At 40.7% G+C, this 26,128-nt stretch overlaps 1 protein-coding gene across 3 annotated transcripts in view; it reads right to left on the bottom strand.

The window, feature by feature from the left end:
* Pkib (cAMP-dependent protein kinase inhibitor beta) overlaps positions 1-19,461 on the bottom strand; it is a 96,264-nt gene extending 76,803 nt beyond the window's left edge. For all 3 annotated transcript variants that reach the window (XR_004943193.1, XR_004943192.1, XM_036168960.1), the window contains exon 1: positions 18,952-19,461. The gene's annotated coding sequence lies outside the window, so the exon portion shown is untranslated. The remainder of the gene's footprint in view (positions 1-18,951) is intronic.
* Between the last annotated feature and the right edge of the window lie 6,667 nt (positions 19,462-26,128).

Here is a 26,128-nt window from a genome sequence, read left to right as displayed (position 1 = left end):
AGCTAATAATACATGAAACAACCCAGTTATTTTCATGTCCACATGTGTTTGATAGTCATAGCTGCAGCTGACCTCTGGGTAAATCAGGTCCCTTCACTTGAGCAGTCTTACACTTGTGAGCAGACATGGGATAAATGCTTCCCATCCCAGATGAAAAAGCAATGCTTTGTTTTGTTGACATTTTATAGAGAGCATCTGATCACCGTCCTCCTAAACCTAGGGCTGATATTGTCAATGCTCCTCTGCTTGTCCATGCTGTACAACTTCAATAGGGTTGTCATAGCAAGAAGAGCCCAGTTCTGTGCAATGAATTAGAGATGAGTGCTGTCTGCTCCCTTCTCAAATCCAGTTGTTCCAGCCTCATGTTCTGCAGGTCACTCCTCCAACTCTGTTCATTCTGTATTCATCCAACAGCCTGGTCTTTCCCCCACCCCCCACCCATGATCTCATCTCCACCTCATCATTCCTGGAAGAGGTTATGACACACCCTCACCAATCTCCCTGCTCTAAGACTTTCCTCCCCTAGCCTGTCCTCCACAAACCCTTCATGTTAATAAAGCAATCAGACTTTTCATTTGTTATGTGTGAAGTACATATAGTCATATTTTACTGTTATTCTCAGACAAGATATCTTTTTTCTCACAATGTAAGAACTGTATTGGCTGCTCTCTGAAGTTGGTTTTAAGTAATTTAAACCATTGCTTCCCCATTTTTTTTTAGAGTTTTCAAGTGGGCATGTAGAGGCAGGAGGACTAAGCTAAGTCCTCACTGTAAATCATCCATTTGGCAGGTATTGATTTGGGTCCTCATCTCCTCTGCTTTAGTTAGATGACAGAGCCTTGACGATCCCATTTGTCTCTCTAGATTTCTCTGAGATTCAAGGATGGCCCCATGCAATGAAGAAGCAAATGTGCAGCTGTTAATCTCCCACAAGAACAAGAAACAAGCAAAGCAAAAATGTGCTTCTTCTAGTATTAGATCTTGCCCAGGCCACTGGGATGGAATCTGTTCACACTCCTACATCTTCCTGCTTCCTTTTAGGGATGGGACATGCTACAGAGCTGGTTTCTGCTTCCAAAGCAGATTTAAAATCCCCATGCTTGGATTTTAAAAAGACCCTGAAGTGAGAAGGGAGAGGACAAATACTGCAAGTTCTCACTAATGTCTGGAGCCTAAAAATGCAGGTCGCACAGAGATAGGAGACCAGGAGTCACAAGAGGACGAGGGAACAAGGGAGGGGAGATGAGTAAATGTTGTAGAACCGGTACAAAGTCACAGAACAGATCCTGATGTTCTACTGCACAATAGGGTGACCACAGTTAACAATATGTGTCCCATACTTTTAGAAAGGTAAGATTATTATTGTTCTTACCACAGAGAAATGGTGAATTTAAGATAATGTACATGCTAATTACCTGAGTTTATAGCATTACATCACATTGCATGCTATGAATGTGTGCATTTGAGTGTGCATCAGTCAAAAACAAAATAAAAAGAAACAGGACTCAAAAGAGCAATAAGTCTTGATTCACTAAACTCAGCATTTAAGGAAAGTAGAAGAATCATTTAGGAGACAAGGATCGACCATTTTCTTTAATACATTGATAATAACACAAGAAATCAATAAATACTTTTAATAAAGAAATAGCTAAAAAGATGGCTCAGTCACTAAGAGACCTTGCTGTTTTCACAAAGGACTGGAATTCAGTACCCATCACCCTCAGCACTCCCATCACAACTGCAACCCCAGGTCCAGAGGACTGAGCACCATTTTCTGGCCTCTATCAACACTGCATATCTGCATACACACACACACACACACACACACACACACACACACACACACACAAATAAATAAATAAATAAATAACTCTTTTTATAAAAAAATACAGTCTTCATCTCAATCACTGAGTTCAAGGTTAACTGCGGAAGTGTGTATAGCAGGATATTTGTTAAGCTTCCAATAAAAGGTATCAACTCACATGGTTCTATGTTCAGTAGAATGGCCTCGGCTCAAAGAAATTTTTGGTTTGGACTAAAACTCACAGGAAATGTCACTAATCTACTTTCCCCTGCCCTCTAATATATGACCTTGCATGAACAATCCATCCTGCTGGGTTCCAGGTAAATTTTCTCCGGTGTCTAGAGGACACTGGATGAAACAAATGCTCTTAAATGTCTTCTTGCCTTGACATCTCTAGAGCTTTAAATAACAAATCCTCACACAAGACCCGAGAATCACAAACCAAATGAGGAACGATAAATATATCCATGGGATAATTGATCTTTGTCAGACAGATGGATAACAATTATCACTTTAGCACCAACTGTGTTCTTTGATATAGAATAACACACATAAAATTACTGTCCCAATCATCTTAATAAAATAGTTCAGTATTACGTCTGTTCATAGAGTTGTGCAAATGTTACCATTCAAAACAAAGCCTATGCCCATTAAGCAATCATCTCCACTCCTCCCTAGTAATCACCATTCACTTTTCTGCTTTGGACTCCATATTTATTACAAACCTGTTATTTTGTGACTGGATAGTTTTCTTAGCAAGGAGTTTTCCAGGTTTACCTGTGTGGTAGCACATGTCAAAATTCCTTTTTAAAGGCTGGATGATATCACAAGCTACACATTCTGTTTTGTATATACATTAGTGAACATGAGTTGCTTCTGCATTTTGTCTCATGAACCATGCTGAACACTTTATGCATTATTCCATTTAAGCATCACAATATACCACAATGAGTGATTTCCAAAGCTTGGTATGACACATTCATCCCCAAGGTCACACACAGTTAATAAATCCCAGAGCCAGGATTAAAGCTTAGCTCTGTCCAACTCTAATATTGGACACCATGAGACCTCATAATATTCTTGAACTTTTGATTCTGCTGTTATATACCTTTTTCACATATATGATTGTTCTTTTGGAAATAAATGATCATTGCCTTTACACTTTCCAAAGCTCTAAAACGTTTTCAATGATTGACTCTAAAACTATTTAAAATCGTATTTATATCCCCTAATTATTTTCTAACTGCTTATCCTTCACTCACATCTTACATCAAAGAAAATACACTCCCCTATTTAAAAAAAAAAAAACAAACAGAAACAAGGGTGCTAGTTGCCTGCTGAACTTATTGTCCTATACAGAGAGCTTTGATGGATACAAAGAAACTTGATGAAAAGGGACTTTTAGTGAGGAGAAGAGAGTCAAACTATAAATGAAGCAACTTAGTTACCCAGGTGGTCTTGTGGCTTTTGCTTCATTGTACATTTTAAAAAACAAATTCATTGCAAATACAGATTTGGCTGCCCTCATAAAATAATGTAGTACCTATGGCATATTATAATGATTAAGAGCATGGGTTTTGAAGACTGATTTTTTTTTATCTTAAATAAGTACTGTCTTTGGCCAAGTTACTAAGTTTTCTGAGTCAGCCTAAGTCACCTTGTATAAAATAGCCTTAAGAGTCAAGTATTTAGAATCAGCCTATATCCATAACAATATAGTTGTGTGTCAAGAGTATCAAGAGATGAATGTATAAAGAAAATGTGGTACTTATGCACAATGGAGTATTGGTTTAGCCATAAAGAAAACTGAAATCCTGACATTTGCAAGAAAATGAATGGAATTAAAAATAAACTACACTCAGAAATCCAAATATCACATTTTCTCTACTAGCCGTGTGTGTGTGTGTGTGTGTGTGTGTGTGTGTGTGTGTGTGTGGTGTGTGTGTGTATTTGTGTGTTATGAAAGTTAAAAGGAGACCATAAGAGAGAAAAAAAGACATCTTAAGAGCATTGGAAAGGGATGAAAGAGAGGGTAACAGAATTCATGTGACATGGCAGCAGAGGAGGGGTACTTAAGAAGAGGAAGTGAACCTATAAGAGGGAGTAGGAGGCTGGGAACAGTAGGGGAAGGAAATGAATTAGAACAAAGTGTAATTATATATGTATATTTATTTATTTATGTAATTATATATCACATACATGCTTCATAACATATATACACATATGTGTATGAAAATCCTATAAAAACCCATTGCTTTGTATATTACCTTAAAAATAATTTGAATACAAGTAAATGCCTTTTTAAAGTCTAGTCCATCATTTTAACTCACATAGAACATTTTCTAGCGATAATGTATTCCATATGTTTCAGATTATCAACATTCATGTACTACAAATCATGGTTCCTGCCAATTGTAAATGTGTATAGGATAGAAACTGTGTCAAGCATCTTATGAAGATGTTCACTTGCATGTGACTGCTTCCATAAAGTACCTCAGCAATGCACTAACTAAATGGTCTTACACACATTACTGTGAGTGAATGTGTGTTAAACCAATGTCTGTATGAAGGGCTTTGGAAGAACATTTAAGTTTTACGTATTTACAAAAATAAAAGAGTTCAAACAGAGGGCGCAGACTCTATTTCTGACAGATGCTGGGATTATCCCACATTAGCCACAGCACGGCCTCCTGGTCTGTAGGACATTTGCCTGGATCTTCAGGTGAAGTATTTGCTCAATAGAGAAACATTAACTTTGAAAGTTAGAATTGAGCCCTCTTCAGAAAGCTGATGAATTTCAACATTTTTAACAACTCTTAAAGAGTAATTTATGTGCTATATAAATATTAAAATAAAATAAGACAATTTCCTGACCTTTCTATATAGAAAGAAAACTCAACAGAGCATCTCAAATACTAGGAGCAAATAATATTGCTATTAAATCAAACACTTGACTCTCCAGGACCTCTTGACCAGATTAGAATTAGCTCGATAGTTTTTCTCAAATGTAAGTATTTGCTTAGTTAAATAATATTAATAGAAATATTAATTAAATATTTCATGTAGCACAATGAAAAATGACATCTCATTGGCCCAGAAAACTTACCTTACAATGAAGCCTGAAGGACAGAAAAAACACAGAAGCATTTGCATCAGAATTCCTGCTGTCACTGCTTTATGCCCTTAATTTACAATTCTATAAATGCCATGTATGTTCATAAGTATATAAGTTACCATCTCTGATGAAAAGGTCAGACACTTACTGATAACAGCCCCATGTTTCTGATGGAAGTTCAGACCCTGCCAAGATGTACTGGTCCTCCTAAGGGCAGTGGACCCCCCCACCACCTTAAAACTCCATAAAGGATGATGTGGCACCAAGAGCCCCCAGGTTGCTCAGCAACAATCCCTTATGACCACTCCAAAGGGACTGCTAGGCAACAGTGCTGCGTTTACCCCAGCTGTTCCCAAGAGCGCTCCCAGCTCAGTGGCTCTCAAGAGGGCCAGGTTCACAAGAGGCTAGGGGCACCTGGTTGTGTGACTAGTTACATAACATATACACATCCTTCTCAGGAATTTCTCCACTGTTGCTAAATAAAAAATCAGGGCAGAGTTAGTTTTCTAGCCTGAAAGGTACTTTGAATGTACCCTTGATTTAAACTCTGTCCTTGGAGAGATACAGAATCTGTCAGAAAAACTAAAGGAACTGAAGCAAAATCTGTAACAAAAGTTACTCGGATAAATAATAAATGAGCCAACCTTTATTAAGTCACATTTAGAGGATGACTTCCAAAGCTCTCCGTTTCAAAGAACTTAACCATGTCCCTACTTTTTGTCCATAGGAAAGTGGGGACATAAAAGAATTAAATCACAATGCTCATGGAAAACTATGCCTAACGTATTTGAAGCTGGGCATGAGGAGACACTGATGTAATTCCAGTACTTGCGAAAATGAAGAAGACAGTGTATGAGACTAGCTGCACCTACATAACAAGACTCTGTCAGGAAGGAAGGATCAAGAGAGAAAACAGAGAGAAATCATAACTTTACAAAACATTTGAGGGTACAGTTCCAGTTAAGCACAGCAACTTCTAGGCAAAGCTTTCGTTTTTATATATAGTTTAACCCATATTTGGATGTTCTGTCCCAAAGTCTCTATAGTTCTACATGCTGAAACTCAACAGACCTAAATTAATCCTATTTTTCCATATCTCACTCAGACCTTGAAGGCAACAACTAGTGAATAAGTCTGATGACTATCCCCATCCAGTCATGAGCTCTAACCTGTCCTCATACCCCTTGATGCCCCCAAACTCATCGGCATAGGAAGGGTACATGCAGAGTGGCATGGACCCTTAGCCACTTCACAAAAGCACAAACGAAATTCTGCTACCCCTCTGATTGAAAGCCTTCAATAAAGGCCAAGCATAGACAGCATGATACACAAGATACTTCCAAATCTATTTCCTGTCCAACTTCAAGGCACATCTGCTGCTGTCCCATGCAGCACACTTCTATTGTGTTGAATGAATCATAGTTCCTCAAACATACCTTGCACTGCATATCTCTTCATATTTCCCAGAACATGTTCCTCTTTCCCTGAGAAATGACAGGTTATCTTTAAAGATCTGGCCATAATGTCAATCTCCCCAGAGTAACTGGCCCTGATTTCAAGATTACCAATAAAGACAACTGATCATGTCCATACTTGACCCAAGTTCCTATGGCAACTTTAGCCACATTGTTTTGAAGTTGTTTACTTTCCTATTAATCTGTCTTCTTCAAGAGCACAGATCATGTCCAACTTGATCTCCTTGGGATCCGGCCTAGTCCTTAGAATTAAGGAAGTGACTGTGGTATAATGTATTGTTTATTAGAGAAGAGTAATTTTAGGCAAAATTGTAAAATACAAAAAGAGTGGGCACCTTTTGGTGTCTTTTACTTTTTCTATCTCCCAAGTAGCCAACAACATACATCAGGGATGGGAAACAATGTAAGTTTCCCAACAATGTCAAAAACTAAAACAAAAACTTCATCTCCAGACTCCTCCTCTTGAACTATAATGAATGCTTTTATACTAAGTCATCAGATATCCCTTGAGTGACAAAATCCTTATAACCTGGTTACCTCTATTCTTCTTTTCATTTCTTCCCTGTAGTACTTACCCAGTTCTTTGGCAAATTAAGCAAGCATTCTCCAACCAAGCTGCATCTCCACCCTGTCTCTCTCTTACAATAATCATAATAACAAAACACTCAAAGAAACTACCTAGGCAGGAGCCAATCACTGATACTGGTCTGGACCTTATCTCAGAAAGATAATTTTTCATATGAATCAGCAACTGGATTTTGCTTGTTTTTGTTTTGAGATGGTATTTTATGTAGCCCAGGCTGGCTTCAAACTTGTTACATGGCCAAAGATAATCTTGAATTTCAGAATACTGGCTTGCATCACCACGTCTGGTTTCTGTGATGATGTTCCAGATTGAAACCAAGTTGTTCTAACTGTAAAACCTCCTTCAAAGTCCTGAGTTGCATTTACTCAATAGCTGCCTCTTTTGAAGTACTAGTTGAAAAATTAAATAGGAACTGAGAAAATAATGCACAAAAGCCTATGATTCCAGCCACCAACCACAATATCATACAGTCATTCTTCTTCACCTCTGGAGCTAGACATAAGCATAAACCTCATTCCCATTGGGTTGTTTGTTGCTGAGCATCTTCATTCCATATCTGTGTTTCTGCAACTGTCAAGCACTTTTACACTGGGAGCAGTGTGATCTTCTGACTGGAACACTAGTTCTGAAGAAGGAAAATCTAAATTCTTGGCCTGTTTGTGTTGACATACATAGAGAGGATTCTTAATCTACTGAGCTGACCGGTTCCATATCCTGCTAAAGCTGTGCATCTTCAATTGGGAAACAAGTACTGTTAGGAACACTTGCCAGATCACTCTTGTGTGAAATCACAAGCACATAATTAATGCTGAGTATCTACACAATATTGCTTGATAGTATATGGCTTAAAATGTTACACATTAAAACAAAATAGATAGTGTTATACATTAGAATACAAAATGTACATAGATTTTAAGGTGTATATAAAATTTCTAAGGGAAAAAAAACCGTCCTTGACTCTAGATTTAGGTATGCCTCTAGATTTCTGGGTCTTTAGTGGAGAAAAATAAGAAGACTTTGTCTTTGGAACTCACTCCTAGATTATGTTAAGATAGGACTTTATTCACTTATACACACACACACACACACACACACACACACACACACACACACACACACACACACACACACACCCTTCCTACTCCTCCTTGGTATAAACCTACAGTCACCATGTTTAAATACAAAAAGCACTCTACCTTAGATATTCCCTTACATTTGGAATTTCAGGTTAACCTTGAGAATATCTTTTTAAATTTCTGAGGTAAATACTTTTCTTTCCCCGCTATTAGTCCTAAATACGCATGTACTCATAGACACAGTCTATACCCTCATGTGCATAGAGCAGCCCTTCCCATTCAAGTAACAGCCACAAACAGTGCCGATGTATTTGATGCTGAAGATACTGATGATAAACAACTACTGTTATTTCTATGATGCATATACATGGAAGGAGCAAAGGTTAGAAATTTCCAGAAAATAAAAGAACAAGTAAGTGGCAGAGCTAAGCTTTGAGTTCAGATCTAACTAAAGCTTACTCTCTAGACATGACCTTTGTTGAACAGCCACTTGATATTGTTAATCTTTACCTGATCAGCAATAAACCGGAAACCTCTATTATTTTACAGATTCTACTGATGGCTATTTACCTTCTGTCATATCTGAATATAAATATTATATATATATATATATATATATAATATCCCTTCTACCATATGTGTATATATATGTGTATACATATATACACACACACATGCTTATATGATATTTTGCTTTCAGATTTGTTCACATATAAACAACCAGTTAAAATGGATTCAGGTTCACAAAATTCAGTATTCATTAGCACTGACCACAAACAGAAATACAAAGTTTTCCATCTGATAGTTAAAGCCCCCCACAACATCCCTAGTTTCTGCTTTCATCTTACCTTCTCTGGGTCCTGAATATTCATCACAGCACTCCCTTATTCTTTTCTACATTTGTCCTTTTGTCCCTGCTACCTTCTAATTCATGGATGTCTTTCCCTCAGTCATGGAATTTCCTTCTGTGCCTAAAGGACCACCCCAGTTATGACATCTTCTATTCAGTCCTTCTGATTCCACCTAAATTTTATCTTTCTCTTCTTTGAAGCCTCTGAAGCAACCCAACACTTTCTGTTCCTCAGAAGCTATGTGTTCCACTTAGATAGATAGGTGGGTTTATTATCTTCCAATACCTGCTATGAGCAGTGAGAATCCTAAGCATCCTATAGAGAAGATGGAGTCTCACTCATTCCTACTCTCATATATCATTAATAAATAAACAGAAATGATTGTATACAAGAGGATGCTTTTACATGGGCATTTGTTCAAGTTTAGTTAGCTTTTTACCTCAAAAGACAGGTGTACTGAGTTCAAAGTTCATTAAAATTTTAAATAAGCACTTTTAAATGTTCTTTATTTGTATTTTATTTGTCTGGATATTTCGCCTTACGTATATGTCTATGTACCATATGCATGCCTAGTGCCCACGGGAGTTAGAAGATGACATTGGATCCCCTGAAACTGGCATTATAGATGATTGTAAGCTGCCATGTAGGCACTGAGATTCAAACTCAGGTCCTCTGGAAGAGCAGCAAATGTTCTTAACAACTGAGCCATCTTTCCAGCCCTAAATATGCATTTATGATCACTCTCATACATGAGCATGAAAATGGATATATATAGGCAACATTAAAACATGGAATTACGGGTTCTTTTTACAATAATATAAATAGTTTTATGTACTGATTTTATGATGAACAATTGAACTCAACTTCTTAATATTGATATAATTGTGTTGAGAAAAAGACTGAAATAGAGAGAGAGAGAGAGAGAGAGAGAGAGAGAGAGAGAGAGAGAGAGAGATTTGTCTATGGTCATATGAACTAAAAGCCAAGGTGGCTATATAACAAGGCTTTTAATTTCTAGCATAATGATTTTTGAGTTCTTATCTTCAAAATCTTTGTCCATGTTCTCTCAGGTGTTAGCTACAGATATATAGTCATTTAAAGGAGAAATATTCTCTTTCATATTCATCATTTCTTTTCAGATTATTGTTTGAATACAGAATATATATAATGAAATCCATTGATGGTGATTTAAAGAGAATTAAACTGCACAAGGTTTATTTCTGCAGAGCTTACTTCCTTTGCAACCTAAAACACAAATAATACAACAAAAGTCAAGCTATTAAAAAAAAACATACTGCTATTCTGTCCAAACAAATGTCACCCAAAACCTACATGCTAATAACATTCACAGTTTTCACACATAAAACAGTCTTTGGAACCAGACCCTGTGTGACACCTCAGGTTTCATTTTAACCCATTTGTCCTCAGGTTGGAGGATGGCATTAAGTGTTATCCCTGCTCAACATCTCTGTTTTTAGTCTCCCTTCCCTTCTCTACACACTGCCGGATTCACCTGTTTCCAGCAATGACGCTGAGACCCAAGTCTGACAAATCCAAGGCTCACAAGCCCCTGATCTCAGCAGTTTGTTCAGATGTGGTTTGACTCATGCCTGCCCAGGAAGCGTGATACAGTTCTCCCAAGCACAGCAGTTGTTTCCAACATGGGCTTATGCTAGGAGCCGATTGAACATGACCCGGGTACTAAAACCCTAGGTACAGACACATTAGTTCCTTTGAGTTTATGCTTTCCAAATTAGTTATGGAAATACTGGCAGCTTTCTTTCCTCTCTGAGTAAACCCTGATAATGAAGTTAAATCAAGCGGGGTTTAGGAGCTGGTTCCCTTCAAAATAATTTGCATTCTGCATCAAGCTGTGACTAAAAGCTGAGTGTTTAAGTTTCATAAACCTCACAAACACCTCTTGTCCATTTATGTTAGCCTGACATTGATTTTCTATTGTGGAAAATTGTTGTTATAATCCTTAAAATATGCTTAATTATCGAAGCATCTCTATTCACAGCAGATGTGAAGGGTTATCTGCAAAGAGGTGAAACAGAAATGTCATATACTTTTTATGGTCAAGTGACTGTGCTCAGCTTTAAAGGAAAAATGAAGACAAGTGGGTTAAAAAATAAATTTCCACTTTCAAAAGCAGAGGGTCCCTAAGTCAATCTGGAACCCCAAGCATGGGCTGCTAAAGGTGAAAAAAGCTCTGCTGAGCTTTATGAGATGCTTAACATTCTTCAGCTGCCATCTACCCTGTCTCAGAGAGCTGCCCAGGATCTACTCTGAGGGGAAACTGTTCTTCACTTTTCCTGAAACCTTCTCTCATCCTTCCCAATGCAGATGAATAAAAACCAAGGCTCACCCTCCAACTGGCAAGGACATATCTAATTTCCCTACCGTTGAGTCCACTCTGGGATTGATTGGTTTACGGCAATGCTCTAGGACAGTAACCAGGTCAGCTGCAGTAGATGGACTGCCCACATTATCATACCATCTTTTGGCATCCATGTTTATAATTGATGCTAAGAATGAGAGCTGAGTGTGAACCATACTTCGACTTTTTAAAATGCCCAGTATGAGAGATGAGCTGTCCTTTTCAATTCAGCTCAACTTCCAGTGGACCAAGGATTTGGATTTATGCCCCAATCAAAATGGGCTCTGATACATTTTTATCAAGTGACTGGACAGGAGGGCTAGGGAGATGCCTTAGTGGAAAATTGTTTGCTGAGAAAGGACCGACGTTAAAATCCTCAGCACTCACATAAAATCTGGGAGGTGTGCCAGTCTCTAACCCCAGCAGAAGGTAGGGCAGACACAGGTTAACCCAGTGGCCCCAGGCGAGCTAGCCCAGCTGAAATGGCAATCTCCAAGGACCCTGCCTCAAAGACAAAGTAGAAAGCAATAAAGGCAGTCACCGACATCAACCTCTGATGATGCACATGAGTGGATAAGTGTACATACCCATGCTTACATGCACACACACACACATATACCCACACATACGTGTACACACACATACACCACATGTGTAAATAAAATAAATGGCTAAACAAATACTCTCCTTACTTACTCATCTAGAAAATACAGCCATAATACCAATTCCATAGGTTGAAAAACATGAGATACCTGAACACATCTAGTCTGCGGCCTGGCATATCACTCAGCAAAGGAGAGTTTTCCTTCCCTTAACATAGCCATGGAGTGTATATTAACTACTCTCCCTTAAGCTCCCATCACAGGTCAAAGGGCAAACCATAAGTTCGTGACTCCCTCGACTGCCCTTAATCTACACCCCCTCCTTCGGGAAACAGTCCCATGACTTATCTTTTCTAGACTCGCGGCCTCTCCCACAAATGAGTTCCTTCAACATTAAATAAAAATGAATCTGTGTCCCAAGACACCCCCTTTCCCCACTGCCTTTCCCTTGTCACCCTCAGATGAGTGTTCCACAGCGACATGCTTCCCTGCCTCCTCTTGGGTTCTTCCTCACAGTCACCAGGCCGTTCATTTTAACTTTCTTCTCGTCAAATCAAAAGCTCTTTGAACTGCTGTCACTCTTACACGGATGACCTGTGATTACGTGTATGTCCTGGAATTCTACCCACACTCATTGCTATAGCAATTCTCTTTTCCACTTTTCCTGTCCCCCCCTGAGGCATTCCCCACACTCTTCTGTTACTGCATTCTTACTATGGGAGGTCTCATCACACTCTGTCCTGCATACCAACACCGGCTAAAGGCTTATCTCCTGAGCTCTATACAGTGGCCTCTTACGTCTCACCTCACCTCTGAGCTATCTTTTACACGTAAAGTCGGCTCTTGTTTTCATATAAGGACACATCCTAAGGTTCTAAGGACAAAAACAACAAAAAACAAAAAGACAAAAACAAAATGAGGACATGTAATCCAGAACACCCACCCAATCTGCTTCCATTCTCAAATTGCCACATTCATCCACAGTGCCACCTTGCAACCTCACACCAAGAACCAGAGACACGTTCAGCATTCTGTACTTATATAACTCAGCTATCACCAGGCTCTAATATTTCTGGAATCAGAATATTATCTGTCCTTCCTCTTTTGGGTGACTTAATTAATAGTTAGAAATATTGGCTTGGACCACCACAGTAGTCTATCTACCCACCTCAACTTGTAAGAGTGGAAAATGTCTATAACTTCCTGCTTCCTAGAATGTGTGAAGGACGTAGTGAGTTGGTTTTTATTTTCTGTCTAACTTTTTCCTCCTGTTCAGAGTTCTGCTTCTGTCCCTCCATACACAGAACGGTGACAGACAACTTCTTCAAGGACAGAGGAACCGAGAGGCACAGCGGTTTCTGAGGAAGTGCCGCCTTCTGTAACTTCTTCTTTGGGTTTGATAGACATTTTACAAACCTTTAGAGTGCAACAAAAATACATCATGGCTGTAATACGACTGTTTTATTATATTTGAAAGACCTCTTTGGGAAAGGAAGGCAAACAGGTCTTACTTTTTGAGTTTACTATTACACCCTGCTCCAGAGGCTCCGCTTATTTTCATTAAAAATAAATAAATAAATAAATAAATAAATAAATAACATAATAAGGTAATGCAATTGCTTCAGCTATAAGCCATCCTATTTACAGATGTGTGTGCATAGAAACAGAGAGACAGAGAAACGAGAGAGACAGAAAGAGAGAGGGGCCGGAGGGAGGGAGAGAGGGAGGATTGCTTTATTTTCTCCCTGAAACATTTTAGTTCAGTGCATAAAAATTAATCTAGAAATAAGCAATTTTGTGATGCTTAGAATACAGACATGTGCAGGAAGAATGTATGGTAGGACCCTTTCTTTTCTTCTGTGGTTTTATTTCTGATGCTGTCAAACTGGGCCTTGGTTTCTCCTTTTATTTCATTCCCCAAATGAACACCTTCACTAGCCTATGCTGAACACAAACACACACACACACACACACACACACACACACACACACACACACGAGAGAGAGAGAGAGAGAGAGAGACAGACAGACAGACAGACAGACAGAGATATGATGTGTCCTTTCATCAGCAGAGCAAATGTTAGGTCTTATAAGGAAGTGGGGAGTGTGTGGGGAGGATCCTAGAAGGACTTCCTGTCTGTCTGTCTGTCTGTCTGTCCTGTGCTCAGATACTTCAGCTGCTGCTCCAGCGTGTCATTGTCAATGATGTCTCGGCTCCACACTGCTTGTTCTAAAGCATCTCTGTCCCTCCTTCCTGCCTGAGAAATCCTGTTTCTAATTAATCCAAGCTTCTAGGTGAGGTGGCTGTCTCCTATTCAGAACAAACACAAACCTGAATCCACTTCATTCTCATCTCAGCATCTCTGAACCCCCTTCTGACCAAACCAGCACAATACATCACCAAAAACAAACAGCTCCTGGTCACTGTTGCATTAAGACTCTGAGTGACTGAGGGACACAAATCATCGTTTTATGTAAAGTCCACAGCAGGAACCCTACCTGGGTAAATGCACAGAACAGCCATTTGCCATTGAGAGGTGGGGGGAAAAAAGGCTTCTCTAATTTGAGTAAAAAGTAGAACTTCTGTTTCATTTCTCAAACTCACTTCTCCCTTCTACTTCTAGTAAGAAGAAAAATAATAACCACTTTTAGTTTTGCAGGTATGCACAGGAGTGTGACCTAGAACTTTTCCTGTGAAATATCATCCACTCACAATGGCACAGAAGAGCTATATACAAAGTATATGATAATATGTGAGAACAACAGCCTTTAGAAAAGTGTGTACCAATGGGAGGAGTTTTGAAAGGAAGGCTTCAGTCTTGATTTTACCTATAATATGTGACTTTTAGAGATGTAATTACTAAATCTAGGGCCTTAGATTTCCACCTGCATTAGGAGATGCTTAAGTATTATTTGCATGGCATTTTAGCTAAGGAGGCTTCTTTCATCATAGACTTTATCAATTGTATTTGACATTCAGAAAGGAATCCTTTTTTCTTCTTCCCTTTAGGTTAAACTTACACACTAAAGGAATAGGAAACAACCAAATTACAGTCAGGCCACACAAAGCTGAGTGGTAGAAAACATCTGGAAATACACATTTCAAATGGATTTCTTTCTTATTTTAAATTCAGATTCAGTCTTGATTAAGCCTGGTTTGCTTCCATTTGCATAAAATAAACCATTAAGCAAGGAATATTAGCGAAAAACGTTGTAGCGTTTTTTAGGAGTCGTTTGCTGTACTTGAACTTTAAGTCTGTCTGTCTGTCTGTGTCTGTCAGTCATCTATCACACACACACTGTACTAGGTGGTTTTGTGTGTCAATGTGACACAAGCTGGAGTCATCAGAGGAAGAAGCAGCCTCAGTTGAGGAAATGTCTCCATGAGATCCAGCTGTTAGGCATTTTCTCATTTAGTCATCCATGGGGGAAGGGCCCAGCCCATGGTGGGTGGTGCCATACCTAGGCTGGTGGTCCTGGGTTCTAGAAGAATGTGGGCTGAGTAAGCCATGGGAAGCAAGCCAGTGAGCAGCTCCCCTCCATGGCCTCTGCTTCAGCTCCTGCCTCCAGGCTTCTGCCCTGCTTGAGTTCCTGTCCTGGCTTCCTTCAATGATGAACAGCAATGTGGAAGTATAAGCCAAATAACCCATTTCCTCCCCAACTTGCTTTTTGATCATGGTGCATGCTGCAGCAATAGAAACCCTAACTAAGACACAGACAGGCAGACAGGCAGACACACACACACACACACACACACACACACACACACACACACACACACGTACACATGCACACACATACACACACACCTACCTTACTCCACTAGAACTTTCTACATTTTATACATATAAAACTTTTCCTAAAACTCATTCTACTATGTTCTTTAAAAGAGGGTCATAATTTCAATACATAAGCAAGTAATTTCTTAGTTTACTATCTACCCAAAAGAAATGAAAACATGAGCTTACAAAGACTTACATGTGAATGTCCTTAGCACTGGGGTTCATAGTAGCCCAATTGACAACAACACAGAGCCCAAAAGATGGCTCAGGGGATAAAAACATTTCTCACCAAGCCTGCAGATCAGAGTTTGGTCCTAGGACCCAATGGTAGAAGACATGAACTTACTTCCCCAAGTTGTCCTCTAACCTTCAAGTGCATGCTTGGATGGGGACACACACACACACACACACACACACACACACACACACACACACACACTAAATATATCGTTAAAAGCATGCCTACCACCATAAATGGAGCCAAGAACCTGAAGCTGGGTAGGTCATAGGCCCTAGGAGAGAACCCACTACTATTATTCTGCTAAAAGAACCAAGTACTAAAGCAACATCTAAAGATGTATTCCCATAGCTAAGTGTGTCTGTTTCTCATCCCTCCTCAGAGAAGTTTCTTTGTGCAGTAGAAGGCAACCAGCCCCCCACAACTCATCCACACAGAGAGAAAAAGAGACATGGAGTCCCGAGTACTTAATGGGACATATGTGTCACATATTCTCCTGTCAAGGCTCAGAGATAATCACTAAAGAGGGATTAAAAAGATTGTAAGAGCCAGAGGCAGAGATGACTATATTGAAGCCATGCCTTCTGGGTACAACAGGGTAGTTGCACATAAACTCATAGTAGCTCTGACTGAATGCGCAAGACCTCTCCAAGATTAAACCTGGCAAAACCCCACGTGAATGGGGAGATGGTCATAAAGCCCTACCCCTAATGATGAAGCTATTGGCAACTGATGATGGGTGAAGGAGAGTCAGTTTTCTTAAGAGATGTGAGCCCCCGGAGGAGGCTACCCATGTTCCAACACATGGTCTCACAGCCAGGCACATGCAGGTAGCACTGTTGACTCATGGGTTTGAAGAAAGGACACCTGAAATTAAGAGGGAATTGTGGGAAGAAGGAAAGAAATTGGAGGTGAAGGAATAAGGGGCTGGACTCAATCAAACCACAGTATATGCACTCATGAAAATCTCACATATACAGATAAATATTTAAAAACAAAATGTCCAGATGCACATCAACTGAAAAATGGACAAAATATGATACGACCACACAATGAGAAATTACTCAGCAGTTAAAAAGGAATAAAATATTGATGCCTACCAAATTAAGATATTCCATAAATCATGCTGCAAATGAAGCCAGAAACCAAAAAACATATAGTATATTATTTGTCTGAAATGTTTAGAGAAAATAAGCTTATAGGAACTGAAAAGGGGATGCAGAATTTCCTGGAGTTGGGACGGGACTAGAAGACTACAAATAGGAAGGATGGATCTTAGGAAGTGAAGATTAAAACTAGACCATAATAATTATTATGCATCTTGGTGAAAGTTCTAAAAATCATTAACAGGGGGTGAATTTCTAAAAATTGCTTGCCTCTCAAGAGGGTAAATGTTATGATGTGTAAATGTACAATCTATATCTCAATACATTTATTGTTTAAATCTGTAAAAGCAAACTGCATAGGAATTTAAATAATTGCATTACTATTAGAAAAACAAATTGATCCAATCATGAACTCAAACATATGCTTAAATTGACTAAAGAAGAAGGAAAAAAATCTTTAACAGGAATGAAATTTGACACTTCTTAAAATATTCTAGGTTGAGTAATCCCCCAGTCTGTGTTATTTTGTAAAGAAAATCATAGACAAAAAAATTTAGTTGATTACTAACACTTTTCCCTGAGCTTTTTTTTTTTTTTTACTAGATTTTGTTTAAAATTGAATCAATTGAACTTGATAAACACTTTTTTTAAAAAAAATAAGCTTTCTGGAGACAGTGTCAGTTGAGGGGAACCGACTAGTGTCTCTCAGTCACAGGCAGGACACAAGGGTTTCAAAGATGTGACCTTTGGCATTAGAGTTATGGTCACCAGTTTTCATTTTAATAAGCCAGACTCTGAGCTTTATAAATATTAAATTCAAGGAAGTTTTTTTTTTTTTTTAACATGTCAAGAAGAAAAAAACCCGTGAAGTGGATAATGGATTTTAAAGGTTACTGTTTACAAAGAGAAACGCATCTGTCAAGAGTAAGGCTAATCCAATATTGCTCCAGTATCAAACCTCTGATTAGAGCGCTTCGCTTGGGTTTGTCTTTCCTGACTGCACCTATGTCTAAAGCGATCATCAGCGCCCAATATCCACCTGCTGATCCAGCGGAGTCCAGCTGCTAACCCCACTGCTTGCCTTCAGGGCTTCTCTCCTGGCCCAGCACCTGCTGTTCGCGATGCTTTTCTAAATCAGGAATGCGCTCTGATACCATCAGAGCTGACTTTATCATCTCAGCCTCACTAAAGAAGGAAATGGACTTATGGAATCCGGGAGGTCCATAAGACGGGGTCACCCTTCCCAGAAGGTGCCTTCAGAAAACTCCCCAAGGCTGCAGTCACAGCAGCCAGGACCAGCCTGGGCTGGGGCGCCCTCTGCCTCTCTGCCTCTCAGCCTCTGCGACCACCTGCCACTGGAGTGCCTCCTGCTTTACCGGCTAGGGTCTTCGCAGCGGGGAGAGTCTGATACGCGGGACACCCCTGAGGTCACCGGTTTCCTCCCAGGCATAGTTTATGGAGGAATGGGGGAAAACCGGTAAGGTGAGGTTGACTTGGCTAACACCACCGCTCCTGGACGCTTAGAGCGGCTTGGAACTCAGACCTCTCCCGCGCTGCTGGACGCTCACCGCCGCCGGGCACCAGGGAAACGAAGCAGGAGGAAAACGACGTGGCGTTGATGGCGCGACAGGAGAAAAAGGGCTCAGCAACTTACAACCAGCGGTCCCCAGAGTCCACTTTCAGTGCCCAGCGGGTACAAGCCGATGAGCAGACCTCCGGGGCGCACCTGCTTTCGCTCCCACAGTCCTCCAGCTTCAGGTGGAAGGATGGGATCTGCTCTAAATATCCCTCCCCCCGGCTCGGCGTGCGCCAACCGGACGGAAAAATAGCAAAGTTGCGCTTACACGTTTGCACGCTCAGTCTCTCCCAACTCCCCGAGTCCTTTCCCTGCATCCCCGCTCGAAGGACACCCGCTCGCAGTCCGCCCGGTACGTACCAGCTGCGCGCCAGGGATGCGAGCGGCGCCGGGCCGGGTCCCTCGCGGTGCCGCCTGCCGGCCTCTCTGCGGCACGGAGCTGCGACGCGGCTGGAGCTCGCTGCCGCCTCTGCCGTGGGATGCGGCGGCGGCGGCGGCGGCGGCGGCGGCGGCGTCTGAGCGGCCGGCGGAGGCAGTGGCAGCAATTTGTGGGGCGGAGGGAGCGGCTCGGTCCCGCCCCCCGGGAGCTGAGCTCGGCTCGGCAAGACCTGCCCTGCAAGAAGCGGAGCCCGCCACCGCCGAGCCCCAGGGGGCAAGTGCAGCAGTGACTCTTCCTTCCCGGCCGCGTCCTAAGGGCAAAGCTCTCTTCTCCGCACGTTCACAGAGAACCTGAGTCAGTTCCCCGGGGTTCGGTTAGGAATTTGCTGAAGACAACTGCGGGAAGTTCGCACCTCCTCCGCTGCCTGTCGGGCGCTGTTATGCTTCCCTGAGGTCCGGGTGCGTTCCCTGTTCCCAGGGCTCCTGGCGGCGTCTAGACATTGCTCTCTAACAAGGGATGTTTGGAGAAGGCAGATCTCTCTGCACCTGGAATCCGGGTGTTCGAATTTATTTACAAGGATTCTTTTTAGCACATTGGAGTCTCGCGCCATGCAGAACACTTTGCGTGCGTTCGTGTGTGTGTGTGTGTGTGTGTGTGTGTGTGTGTGCGTGTGCAATAAACAGCAGAAATCAATGCGTATCAAGCTTCACTTTCAGACTCTCACTAAGGAAAATTAAGTTCTTGCTATTAAGCTGTTGTTAATGCCCTTTTTAAAGAAATGTAGCAAATTGAAGATGATGCTGCTAACAAAATTATGAGGACTCCTCTTTGCTTCTGGAGGAGGTGACCTCTGATGTCATGATAGTAACCAGAATATCAAGTCTTCACAGCACTGGGCTGCTCAGTTATCCTGCATCTGGCTTCCAGGAATCCCAGGTCTCTGACACCTTCCCCACTGACGATTTCCAAATGGCCTTCTCATGAAAAGACTGTGACACATGAAAATACAATCAGGTAAGAATCCTCATTTAAAGTGTCTATGAAGTGTATGATGGTTAGACTGTTTAAGTTATTCAATATCTGTAACCCCGTGGTGTGCTAATAATTCTCTACTTCCGAGCAATAAACTGGAACTCAGCATAGTTAGATCATTTGCAAAAGATGAAACTGGGAAATCCAAACTGTGAGATGGCCCAGAGGGTAAAGGTGCTGACTGCCGAACCCCGTGACTTGTTGATTTCCAGGACCCGAATGGTAGAAGGAGAAAACCGACTCCCATACATTGTGCTCTGGCTTACACATGTGCCTCACCAATACACATATATAAATTTGATTTTAAAATGTAAGAGAGAGCTGGGGAGATGGCTCCATGGTAAAGAGTTCTTGCTGCTTTTGCAGGACCAGCATTGCATTCCCAGCACCTTTGTTGTGTATGGCAACTGACTGCAGCTCCAGTCCCGAAGGTTTTGTCGCCCTCTTCTGGCCGCCATAGGCATTGCATGCACGTGATGTATAAACATACTTGCAGACCAAACACAAACATAAAAATAAATAAATCTTATTTTAAAAGATCTAAGCTGATTTTAAAACTCGTGTCTTTCCTCCATCAGAATTAATGGCGTGTTTAAATTACATCCTGGTAATGTGATGTGAGTCCTCTAAATGTCGGTGCATTTCTACATCCTAATACTAGTCTATAATGTAATACAGTATGTGTTATCTAAGCCCAGTTATTCTGAAGCTAGTTCCTGTTAGGGATCTACGATGGGGTCTGAGGGTAAACTAAATAAGTTATTATATGTCAGTGACCAAAGGTTAATGATTGTTCAAATGGAGTCCTTACACTTACAATTTGTTTTATTTAAAAAAAACTACATTTGGGGACAAATATGATTTTAAAAACTAGTCCTCAATGATGTGCTTTTAAAGTACTGCATACTTCAAACTGTCTGAACTCACGAGACTGTGTCCTCAATACCTAAAGCATCCACACAAAACAGATGCTTAAAGAGAAGGGTTGTTTTGTTTTGTTTTTTAAATTCTGTACTGCATTATTTGTTTATTTATTGTAAATGACACAGTGCCACAGCACATGTGTAGAGGCCAGAGGAATTCGGTTCTCTCCTTCATACAGGAGATTGCATTTTAACAGACCACCAAGATTTTCAGGGAGAAGGGCCATGCAAGGTCTCAAAGGCAATCCGAGTTCTGTTCTGTTCAGGGCAGTTCTGGCCGAGCTTTGAGTGGGAGTTGGGAACAGTCACTAACAACCTACTCTGTGGTTCTATTGGAGAGTATGTTAGTATGTGACAATTGTCACAACCAGCCGGGCATTGGTGGTTGCACGCCTTTAATCCCAGCGCTCAGGAGGCAGAGGCAGGCGGATCTTTGTGAGTTCGAGGCCAGCCTGGTCTCCAAAGCGAGTTCCAGGAAAGGCGCAAAGCTACATAGAGAAACCCTGTCTCGAAAAAACAAAAAACAAAACACAAAACAATTGTCACAACCTAGGTGATTTAAACCAGCGTGTTTGTATTTGTTCTCTCATAGCTTGGGAACTGAAGCATGAAATCGAAGTCCCTCACCCCCGTCAGCACTCTGGGGGGTAACTCAGGCTCCGGATCACACTTGAGGTGCCAGGCTTGGCAACAAGGCCTTTACTCACTGAGCCATCTTACTAGACCAAGGAGTATCTTATCCTTAACTCTAAATCTGTCAAAGCAGATCCTCTTATTCAATCTTTGTTGTCTTCTACCGGCAATCCAAAATATCTCCCACCCCCGTGAGTCACAAGTGGTTTTTTAACCACATGAATTCTTTGGGGTCAGTTATAGGGAAGTGAAGAAGAGTAATTTATATTACAGAATAGAACTTTAGGGAGATGATGTCTGAGGAGGAATTTTCTTTCCAACAATGAGTTTAAGCTCTATGTCTACAAATTGGACCTTGGAATCACCAATTAATAGGCATGCATAAGATAACCTTTTCTCTCAATCATGTAGAAGTGAAGAAAGGAAGGAAACATTTGGAACAGGAGGAGAGGAGGGTGACTATAATCAACCACTTGAAGATGCGTCAGGCAAGTTCCAGGCCTTTCTGACTGCACCAAGAGTTCTTGATAGTGACCCCTTCATTTTAAAATTTGATTGTAAGAGAAGTGTTCATGGACGTGTTAGAAAATACATCATTTTCTCAATACTTCAAAGAAGTTTCTATACTTTATTCAATTTCCAAAGTGTATTGTTGTTGTTGTTGTTGTTAACAGATTTTAAGACTTTCTCTTTACTGGTGGTGTTAAGTCTTTGGCATAGGTATTTTCATGCTTTGTGCGTTTGAGGACCGACCCTTGCCTGAGTCAGTGTGGTGATATTTTGTTTGTGCTCTAACGAATAAAGCTTGCCTGGAGACCAGAGTGTGGAGCTAGCCACTAGAGGCCAGGCAATGGTGGCACACACCTTTAATCCCAGCACTTGGTATCTCATGCCTTGGATCCCAGGATTTGAGAGACACATGCCTCTGAGCCCAGCACTTGAGAGGAGGAAACAGGAAGTGTTATGGCTGGGAGGAGAGAGGAAGTGGTAAGGCAGGGTGGAGACAGGAGCTCAGCTTTTTCAGCTGAGGAGTTGGCTAAGTAAGAGTGTGGCTGTGGCTTGTTCCTTTGTCTCTCTGATCTCTCAGCATTTACCCTGATATCTAGCTCCAGGTTTTTAATTATTAATACCAATTAGGATTTGTGCTACAAGTCAATTTCCTGCAACTATCCAAACAGTTAAGATAAAAGGTTTGGAAGGAGGAATGGTTAGTTTCAACTCATGGTTTCCCAAGTCTTAGCGAACATTTCTTGGCTCTGTGCTTTGGGCCTACAGTGGCATAGGTACCTCATGGCAGGAAAGCATGGTGGTCTGCTCACCTCAACCAGCTGGGGAACAATGAGAGACAGAGAGAGCACCTCTGTCTCAGTAAACTCTTCAATGACATGTCCCAGTGACCTAGTTTCCATTCCCTAATGGCTGCAGCCTTTCCAGATAGCACCACAGGCTGGTGAGCAAACCTTTAGTACTCATGCCTTTAGGGACATACAAGTGCTAAACCATAATACTCATTGACCTTCTTGGACTGGCAACCTTTCAGTCATGTCTTGGTATAGTTTTCCTTCCCTTCTTGAATGATTCCAACTTTGTAATTGCAGAATACGGCCATGCTTGTGACACTGGACTTGGACAGCTGAAGCAGATCCCAGAGGTCACATTCATTTGTTTGTTTCTTTTTCTCTGTGTGTTTTATTTTCCATACTTCTATGGCCATGCTTTTAAACTCACTGGTATTTTTACTGTGCAGCACTTAACCCACTGCTAATTCTGTACATTGCATTTCTAATCTCAGATCCTGCACTTTCCAGCTCTAGAAGCATCATCTGTGGCCTTTTTTTCTTTCATATCTCAATTATGTCTACTTAATATCCTTGCTTTCCCCTCCTTTTTCACTACCATAGAGGATGTGGCTACAATAACTGCTCTGATGTCTGTGTCAAGCCAGATCTGCTGCTGTTGGCTTTTCTCATCTCTCTCTCTCTCTCTCTCTCTCTCTCTCTCTCTCTCTCTCTCTCTCTCTCTCTCGTTTTTTGAAGGCAAGGTTTCTCTGTGTAGCCCTGACTGTCCTGGAACTGGCTTTGTAGACCAGGCTGGCCTCAAACTCACAAAGACCCACTTGCCTCTGCCTCCCAAATGCTGATATTAAAGGTGTGCACCACCACTCCCAGCTTCTCTTCAGAATCTTGATCAGATTTTCTAGCCTTCTGACAAGCCTGACAATTTTTATGGAAAGCCAGATTTTGTGACTTTCTCTCACTGGGTAGATTAAGAGTATATTTATTTTCAAGTATTAGTATTCTTGACCATTCATATTTTGTTATAATATCTGGCAAGAGTTTGGTGTTTTGAAGCTTTGTATTGAGTTGTGTGAGGTTAGAAAGAAGTCATATTAATCTAGGGCTTACTTTTCTCCCATTCTGAGGTAATAAATTTCTACCTGTCTGCCCCTTCCCATTCCTTCTTGTTCTCCTCCACCCCCTTCTTTTGGTACAGGATCAATCTATTCACTCTGTGGCTCAGGGAGGCCTCAGACTCACCTTCATCCCCCCCCCCTCAGCCTCCCAGCACTGGCGTTATAAGCATACCTGTCTCTTAAAATAAGATGTTTTCCATTTTTGCTGGAAGGAAAGTGAACTATTTCCACTCTGGCTGCTCACTCCTTGGGTATGACTAATCAAGTGACTAATTCCCAGTCTTAAGTAGTTTTCTCACAGGAAAGCAAAGATTGTACTGAACTGAAGATTTGTGAAGATCTAAAGATTTCCAGTTCTTTTCAATTCAGATCCCATCGCTAGAGAACTCTGCACTGTGCAAAGGACCAACTCCATATAGTCAACTCTGGAAGGTAACTGAACTTGGCTTGAGTTCTCCTTTCTGCACTGTGGCTTGGACGTTCTCTTTAGATAGTGCTCTGAGACCCCAGTGTGGGTCTCCCTTGTTCCTTCTTTCTCACAGTTAACTATCCGGAGCTGCCTGGCATGCAACATCTAAGAAACATACCAATTACCCACTTTGGTAACTTTCCCAGTCCAAAGGGTAAATGTGGTGCAGGTTACTACATTTCAGCAGAGCAAATGTCCCATAGTCTTTTTAGATGTTTGTTTTTTATAGTTTTTGGGTTTTTATATAAAATATTTTGCAACAAAACATTTAGTAACAACTCATCACATACAGTGCACTCAAGAAATAATTTAGACTCAGTGAAATAAATCTTAAAGCAGAAAAAGAATTTAGTTGCATTTTTGCAGAGGAAATTAATCTGGAGAATTTTGTGGATGATATAATTCTGAGATAACCAGTTCTATTCTTAACTTTGTGGCAACTTTTGTGGCCTTAGCTTTTTATGTCTAGATTTTTATATAAAATGGCAATTGATATTGACATTCTATTAAAATTATGTAACACTTTCATACTAAATATGAACAAATGAAGTTTCAACTAGGATTACTTTTAAATTCTAAGTATATTTTCTTTAAAATACTTAGCACTTACGGATATTAGTAGTAGTAGTAGTAATAGTAGTAGTAGTAGTATCTATTTATAAATTACTCATTATCAGTACAGGGCTAATTTCTAGCTGTAATCTGCACCACAGCTGGTAGAGTCACTATGAAGAGCTACATTGAAGTTAAGGAAAGGAAGGAATACAAAAGATTTCTCAGTTCAGAGTTGGTAATCTTCTCAGCTTCTTCGTTAAACTGATGATCAGCAGACCTTTATTAATGAATACCCCCAATCTCACGAAGTATTTTTATAATATTTACTCGTCCAAACTATACATATTGATGTTGTTTAAAAATGAAAGTCTATGAACCTACTGCAGCCAATTCTTTCTTCACTCTTCCCTTGGTTTATATACAGTTATCTGGGCAGAGGAAGACAGAATGCACTTTGATAAAAGCCTCAAAGGGAATTATGAAACAGGAAAGGATAAACCAGGGTCAGGAAGGGGAGGGCAGTGTAGAAAAGAAAAACTGAGAGGGATACATAACACTAAGTATTTTCCCAAAAACTCATATGGAAATCTACTACTGTAGAGTATTTCTAAAGTACATCTTTTCACAGACATAAGAAATAGAAAGCGCAGTTATCCTACAAAGAGGCAACAGTGTCCCTAGTAGATACCACAGACTAACCATTAAAAAGCCCACTCCTGGGAATGGGTTACATCTTCTGAAGGTGTTAGCCAGTGAGTTTCCAATGACCCCCAATCATTAGAAGCTATTGCCAACACCCCCTCTTGGTAATCTTCCAGAACTCGATAGTAAGACTGTATAGCTGACTACATACTTGAGTCATAGAACATAGACAAATCAAGCTGGTACTGACCTGAAAACTTCATTCTTACTGCTCAGCTTTACTAGTGCTGGAAGGTGCTATGCATGCCATTGGAAGAGAGAAAAAAAACACCATCCATACTCATCTGTGAGCTCTAAGAATCATAGTAATGAATGGCCTAACAATACATGGCATTGGTACAACAGTAATATGAACATCATGTGAGTAACCAACTACTTTCTGATTGGATTTAATGCTCAATTCAATAGACAAAACCCATGCCTAGAACTAT

Source organism: Onychomys torridus, chromosome 19 (genome assembly GCF_903995425.1).
Source record: "Onychomys torridus chromosome 19, mOncTor1.1, whole genome shotgun sequence".
In the NCBI taxonomy this organism is placed as follows: Eukaryota; Metazoa; Chordata; class Mammalia; order Rodentia; family Cricetidae; genus Onychomys; species Onychomys torridus.
Note: the sequence above shows the minus strand (reverse complement) of the source record. Positions and strands in the feature narration are given on the sequence as shown.